The sequence below is a fragment of the Charadrius vociferus genome, unplaced genomic scaffold (assembly GCF_000708025.1).
Source record: "Charadrius vociferus isolate BGI_N301 unplaced genomic scaffold, ASM70802v2 scaffold346, whole genome shotgun sequence".
Lineage (NCBI taxonomy): Eukaryota > Metazoa > Chordata > Aves > Charadriiformes > Charadriidae > Charadrius > Charadrius vociferus.
The window spans coordinates 200,155-208,268 of record NW_009648899.1 but is presented as its reverse complement, the minus strand read 5'-3'; positions in this window follow the sequence as shown (position 1 = coordinate 208,268).

Genomic DNA, 8,114 nt, shown 5'->3' with positions numbered 1-8,114 from the left:
CCCCCCCCCTTCCCAGTTTGCCAGTTTCAATATAGGTCATACCAGTGCCCTTCCCTATTTCTGATATTAAGGGAAGAGCGCAGGCATGTTTGCCTTACCTTGAAGACGATTGGTTCTTCGAGGCTTTGAAGTCTTTCAGCACTCTGTCATTATGCACATACCTTGAGTAATATGGATGGTATAGTTATGTATAAAACATCTTCCAAAGTGAACATTTTAACTACCTAGGTGAAATACTCCTTACATTTGACAGATGTAAGACATTGATAATCAGACACTAATTAACTAGTTTTAAAATAGTCTTTTTGTGCAGAAACTAGCAGCCAGGTGTCCAGTGCAGCTTTAAGGGGCTGAAGAGTTTTGCCCTAGAATACACAATTTTATAGACATACATTATTATGCATTTATTCACTATTAATAAATGTGGTCCTGCAAATTACACAGCATTTTAAATTCTAGGGGGCTTCATATCTGTTGACTGGTAGGCAGGTGCCAGACCAATTTAGTCAACTAGCCTAATCCCCTGTTTATTTTGCTGTGTCAAGTTGTGATATTTTTATTCATACTAGGGAGCACCTGATAGATTTAAACAGGATTACCCATGATGTAAGACAGTATTACATGTGAGTAAGTACATGGCACAATTCAAAATGGGTGCCTCACTGGGATCTCAGAGTGCAGTTTTACAATATGAAATAAAATTAACTCTACCCCAAGATATCACAATGCCCCAGTAAAAACTATCATGAAGTATACTGAGCTGCACATTGTTTTTTGCAGATGCAACAGAGGACCCAGAGAATGCTTTGCTGCTCAAACTGTGGAGTTTTATCTCCAATGTAACTTTTCAATGGCAGTTTGTATGTTTGTTGCAATACATGTTTGATTCCTGTCAGTGGAAGCCAGGTGAAAAACTACCATGGCCCCTTGTATTTGGGAATATGGTAGGCAGTCAGCAAGCCATTGTTAAGTCCAAGTTCTTACTGCACTTGCACCAGAGGGGAAAAGATGACAGATAAAATCACTACCTTCATTTCAGTTGGTTGTGTCCCACAACTCTGCCCCCGAGATAACATCCTCATTTGGGGTATTTCACTGCTAACACCATCTGTTTGCTATTTGTTAGTTACTTTGAAGGTGGGGGAATAGAATGATTATGAAAAATAAATCTGTTAGCAATCCATCAACTCTTCCCCTCTAAATATATCACTGTCACCTATAAAATAGGCCTCTGGTGATTTCACATTTTCAAAGAATTTGTCTTTCTTGGGCTACTGCTGCTTGCCTGGGTGCTGGAGAAAGCTGGTTTTCATGTGATATGGATGCTGCCTTGGAAAAATGTTCTGCTGAGAATTTTTTTTTAATTATTGGGGGGGGTGGAGGGTGATACTTACTACACAGGTGTTAAATTTCCTGGAGTTAATCGGGTAGAAAAATGCCTCTGAGGCATCATTCAGTCCATTAACTGCAATGCCAACTGCCAATGGCTGGAGTTGAATACTAACAGATTTTATAACTCTTTATAATAATTGACAAAGCCAGACAGATTCACAGTTCAGCCTAGCCCTCCTGTTCTCACCTGCTGCCTTCTGTGTTTATATCCCCAGTGTCTGAAACATGCTTCCCTTTTTAACAGGGTAGACGTGACCATAAGAAGCTGAGTTGTTTTGCTCATTTATGTGAAAACTATACAGATGAGTGAATGCCCAGCAACCAGGATCAGCGTCCCCTCCCCCACTTCTAGTCACTACTTTGAAAGGAACATTATTCCTGCATTATGTCATACACGTGCCCCATAACACATGGAGCAAAACAGGAGAGTAAGGAGCACTTGAAAAGACTAATTTTTAAGATTGCAATTTCCTGAGAGAAATCTTTATTCCTAAGACAAATGTGAAAAAACATAGAAGGAAAAGGAAAAGATGTTGGTTTTATTTAGTTTATGTGTGTTCTTTTGCTGATTACTTCAAATTACCCCGTATGAAAGCTTTTAATAGTTTTTTTCCCATATAGACAGTGTCCTGAATCAGTGTCTTTCCTGGAGAAGGCAACAAGCCCTTGTAGACTTCTTTATTACACAATCCAGTTCAGCAGAGAGATGTATAGCAGTGTTGAGCATTCCCTAAATTGACGTAGGGCTGTATGTGCACCCACTTTGGATTCTTACCCCCCTATTTCACTTTGACTATTAGGACCATGCCTCGTTAGTTCTCAGCTAGGAGTCTCCAAGCAGAACTTTGTTGAAACGGGTCGTGACAATTTACTATGCAGAATACTTCTCTGAGTTTCTATTATACCAACATCCATACAAGATGCTGACCTTGCAGCCAACTATGGATGAGACATAAAACCCCAAATCCTTATTACTTGGAGTGGTTAATTATCCCAAATTGCACTTAAAAGGAGGTTAATTTTAGTGTCACGATCATGTTACATTATACACAATTAAAAGCTCCTCCCTGCAGTTTCTATAGAATATATGGTATTTCTCCCATACGTCCCATGTTGGGTGTTCTGATATGATCGTGAAAGGACCATATAGCTAACTATTTAATAGCTGGTTTATCTGTCTGCTGTGTGGTATCCCTGCAGCAATCTTATTTCTTTGTTTGAAGTTTTTTATATACATGCATTTATAAGGCACTTGGGAATATGAGGATAAAAAGCAGCAAATAAATATGTTTGGAAAGGATATGTTGTACTAAATCAGCAAAGGGTAAACAGCTCAAAATAAGGAGAAGGCAAGAAAATGGGTTCCACCTTCGAAAACGAATGTGAGAGCTGCTGAGTAAAAAAAGAACAGTCATCCAGCTGGGATTTATTAAGTGGAAAGCTTTTTTTAAAAAAAGCTGTGGAAGACCAGAAGTCAAATATCGCTATATATTTACTGGCTTTTTTGAGGCATCTGTTTTCTAATATCAGAGTATCTCACAAAGACTAATCAACAGATCTTTAGAATATCCTTATGAGTTTGAGATGTGTTAGCCTCATTTTACCATCGGAAGAATAAAGAGATTATTTGTCCAAGACTATACAGGAAACCTGTGACAAAAATAATAACGTAGGCCTGTATCCAGTGCAGTGACTCAACCATAAAGCCATCCAATCTTCTATCAGGGTAAGAAGGCAATAAGGGAGGGCTGTTAGTATGATTCACGGACAAAGGAGAGTAGCTGATGGGAGACACCCCCCCAGAACAGATGGAGAGGGTGATATCATTCTGGTTTTGGTGAAGAAAATCTAGCTTTATCCTTGGGATTTGGTTAAAGGCATATAGTATGCTATTAAAGTATTTTTGGCTAACCCTTGCCGGGCATCTCTGATGGTGGGTCAGTCTAAAAAAGCCAGGACCCTTTACTTGTAATAAAATCTGAGACTGTGTTTTGACCTTTCTCCACATGTAGTCATTTTAGGAAAAGTTAGAAGACTTGTATGCCAGTGAAGATGTTAATGCATATGTTACAGGAAGTTAAAGCCTTTTAGATAGATAAAATACAGATACAGCTGATATACAAAAGAAAAAAATGTCCTCTTTATTCCTCCAAGGGGAATTTAAACTGGAGTTTCCAATATTTAAAAACAAAGAACAATAAAAACCATGTTAGTTAATAAAGTTTTCACACTTTGTGTTTTCCTTCAGCTTTCAACCATACATTGCTAAGATTGTATAACTAAAACTTTTACTCATTGTGTTACTGCCAGTGAGAATGTCTTTGTAACCACATTCAATCTTGTCAAGTGAGCTCTTTTATTGTAGGACTTGCACATCCATATTTTAACTGCTGTAGAACATTGAAGAATGCTGATGCAACCTTTATTAGCTATATTAATGTCTTTGTAATAAAGGGTTCTCAGGCTTTCATTCCAATTTTCAAGGTACATCTACCAATTGCATCATCTGCTTCTAAGGAATGTGAGAGCTCAGAAAAGTAAAACTACTGTCATTATGCTTACCTTTTCTGTCCAGGAGACTGCAACTTAACTGCATAATCTTTAGGGCTCCACTGATCAAAAAAACTTAAATTCACTGCCTTCTAGGACTCCTCAGTAAATAGAATAAAATTGCCCTTATCCGGCACATTTTCCATAGACACTGTTGATCAAAGGAAGTTAAAGGTAACTGAATTCAACAGTGCATGTATTTGGTCTACTTTTTATTTGCAGTATAGTTTTTCACATAGTCCTGGCAATGTAAAATGTTCTTAGGGTGGATGCAAATGCTGTGCAATTTACATATGCTTTAAAGTGTCTTGTCATTCCCAGAGTTGTGTAAAAGGGTGTGATTTCATACTACAGCTAAATGCATCCAATAGTTGGCAGTTGTTAAAGTGGGCAATCTCACAACTTCCCTTCCCTTCTTCTCTTCCCCAACATGGATTCCTGCCCACTTTTCCCTAGAGCTTCAACCATGGAGCTACACTGGAAAAAAACAATTCATCCTTTTAAAAGTTATTAGGTTCTCCACTGGGGTTACATGAGCACAACTTCCTGCACAAGTGTGTAGCTGGAGCTGAGAGGAAGGAATGGGCATTCCCTTTGGAAATGTGAATATATTTGGATTATTGCACATAGTTGTAAGAATCTTAATGAAAAAAAAAAACAAAACAAAACTCCATTTGCTCTGTTTTAAAGAACTTCGGTGTATCTTTCAGCATCAATTTGCTTTGAAAGAAAAAATTACAGGGTCATGAGTGTAAGAGATACATATTTTTGAGGCATTGTGGAGCACACACTGGAGGCACCTTGATTCTTCAGTTTCTTAGTTTTGATATGATTATTATTTTTCCCCAGTTAACTGTAAACAGAATTTAGTGTGGAAAAAAAATTTGATCATATCAAAGATTCTGGGGATTCCCATACAAGTCTGTCTGAAACTAACATTGCAATATGGAACTACTGAAATGCAAAAAAAAAAAAAAAAAAAAAAAGTATGCTGTTAGGAATTTCTTTTATATCAGGATGATTTAATACCCCATAGAAAAATCATTTCTGAAGCTTCTTCTGTTAGGAGCTACACAGTGTTTCAAATATTTGAGAAACAGATCAGCTGAAAGTATTTGTCTGAAAATGTTTAAGTTTTCTGGAAGAGGGAGTAGGCTACAGCCCCTGTCTGGTGAGAAGGAGAAAGCAAGCTTGGGAGGTAGAAAGCAGAAAAGCTGCATATTATAGTGGTTTTCTCTGTCTTGGTTAAAAAAAAAAAATACTAGTGACATATAGCATTTTGAGTGTTAGCTGATTTATTATCAGCCAACAAATAAATTGTGCTGAAACACTAGACTCTACTCCCATGGTGATTAGATATTACAGTACATATGGTATGGAAACATTAAGCCATGTTTGAAGACCTCACGTCTAAACACAGCATGCCTGCCAACTGTTGACCATACGCTACAGCTGACATAAACACGGATTTGCCTCCTGCTACCCTGCACCTGGATTTGCTACACAGATAAATCTTAGATGTTATCGCAGAGGAAGGCCTAGCAAGGACTTCATGCGCTTTCTCTCCACTATAGCTGCAGCATGTAGACCATAGAACCCTACCGATAAAAAAAGACATATTCTTCTGTCTGTTTGAAATGTCTTTGTCACATCACACGAGATTTGTTGTTGCCCTGTCCAAAAACTGCAGCACTTCTGTTTTTCTCTTGGTGAAACTAGACAACGTGATATCATTTATGTTGTACTGACTGTATCTAAAATGCAGAAATATTTAGGACTGATGGGTCAGGGTGAAAGGTGCAGCAACAGATTAAATGCTGTACACAGTGACTTTGGTTGGTTTGGACAGTATGTCAACTTTAATATTCATGTCCTGTAACTTTGTATTCAATATCTGGCATTTAAGTCTTAGGAAAAAAAGCCAAAATTCTGAGTAGATTTTTTTCTGATATTAAACACTCGCTTCTTTAGTGACGTTTCCCACTACAACTTCAGCTCAAATGAAATTTACAGCATTTTAGAGGATTATCTGAACAAAATTAACTCCTGGCAATATTAATTATTCACAAGTTCGCCCTCCTTTCATATTATAGTTTAAATGTTATGTAGAATTATTTACTTATGAATAAATAGCCTTGATGTTTTTTAGACCTCTGTAATATCTGATATATGTAAAAGCTGTATAAAAATAACTGAAAATATGCTACCAGTGGGCAATTTCTCTTTGTTTTGTGGCACAGAGCCATACTGACTTAGTTAACACTAGCGTACAGTCATTCCCATATTATTTCACAGTGAATATCATCTGACTTTTTATTCTGAAAGTAGTGATCCACCTGGAAAGTGAAGGAGTTTTTTGAATCCTGCCTAAAAACCAAAGAATTAATTTCTCCTTTTACTTATATATCATATATATTTTGCGTGAATACCAGTAATCTCTAAATTATGCAAGACATCTGCAGATGCGGTGAAGCATAAAGAAAGCTGTGTTGCAGATCTACTGTAACCACTCTATTGATCTCTACCACCTTTTCAGAGCATTTAATCTACCGTTTCTACAGCATGCCTGTTCTTCTAGTTTTGGTCTCTGTACTTTTCAGTCCCAATGCTACTGCACAGTTTGAACAAGAGTCCATTAAACTGATTACTTGTTATTCACCTACTGATACTGTCTTCCTATTTCTGCACTGGCACCTCAGTCTTGACCCAAAGCAATTCTTTGTTTTCCTGGCTGTGGAATCCCAATGCACTTTCTGTCAAGCTATTTTAAGACTAACCATCAATAGACCCTGCTATTCTAGTTTTGAATTAAATTTTTTGGTCAAACCAAGTTGTACCAAATAGTGACTAAAACAACAGATGAACAGACTGAGGCAGAGAAATGTTTGCTAGATTTAAACACCCATAATATAACTCTATTTGTGACTACACAAGAGAGTACTATGACAGACCCACTAGTTTATTCCTAAATGCTTCAATTTTCCCCTTTTTCTAAAACCACTGACCTATAGTTTTTACTTTTTGCATTGTAAGGATTTTTAACATTTATTTTTAACAGACAGCATTTTTTTGGCATGGAAAGCATCTTCATTTTTAATCAACTAAAGTTTTAGCACATATATTCTTAAAATTTAAGCTAGAGCTCTTTGCTGAAGTTTGTCTGAACAAGGAAATTCTGTCTGGAGCTGAAAGAAATACAATGCTGGTGAAGAGCTTTTGATAGCAGCCCTCTTAGGGGACAGCGTAGTATAGGAGGTACAACACCTAATTATGTTTTAGTTATATTGATGCCTGTTTGTCATATTACTTCTTCTGATGCTGTCAGGAAGCATAGGAAAGGGAAGGCAGATTTTTCCTGGTTTTGGCATGCTGAACAGAGACATTAACATATGCTACAGAATACCTGAAGAGATAGGTTGCAGACACCGAAAGACCTCTGGCTTCCTCCTCTCATAGAATTATAAGCCTGAAAATTCAGTACTACGTTCTCATTCTCGGTGTATTACTTTTTCTCTTTTATTCCTTATTTCTATTGCTGGTAATTTTTTCAAGCACTGAATCTGATAACGCCCTTAGTCTCCCTGCAGAGTGACAATGATGAATTTTGGCCTGGGGTGTCCTGAGTAGACTGATCTGATGGACAAATTAATTGGAGTTGCAGTTGGTAGTTCAGGTGGTTACTTCTGGTCATTGATGAGTATAGGGCTTTCAAATAGCTTTTCACAGGGCTTTTGAAGTTATTTTACGTCATAAATGGGATGGAGTAAGACTGCACGTATTGTCATTTATCAAAACTTAGGTGAAGGGCAATAGCTAGTTAATACAGTCACACAGCTCTTAGAACTGAGTGACCAAATGGTGGTTGGTTTTTCTGACTTGTTCTGAAACCACATTAAACCACACAGTACTTTCAAGTTAAGCAGTGACAAAGCACATGCCATCTTTTGCTGAGAGAGGAAAAAAGGGCATTGAAATGCAAATTCTCATGGTACAGTTAGAATTTTCCTTAGTCTAATCTCATAGTCCCCAGATTTTTGTACAACCATTAAACAGTCTTGAATTTATCTCATCTATCAGTATAAAATCAAGCAAAATCATTATGCACAGCTGTACTATTGAAGTGTCACAATGCAATTATTTCATTGCACAGAACAGATGCATGCTGATGGCAC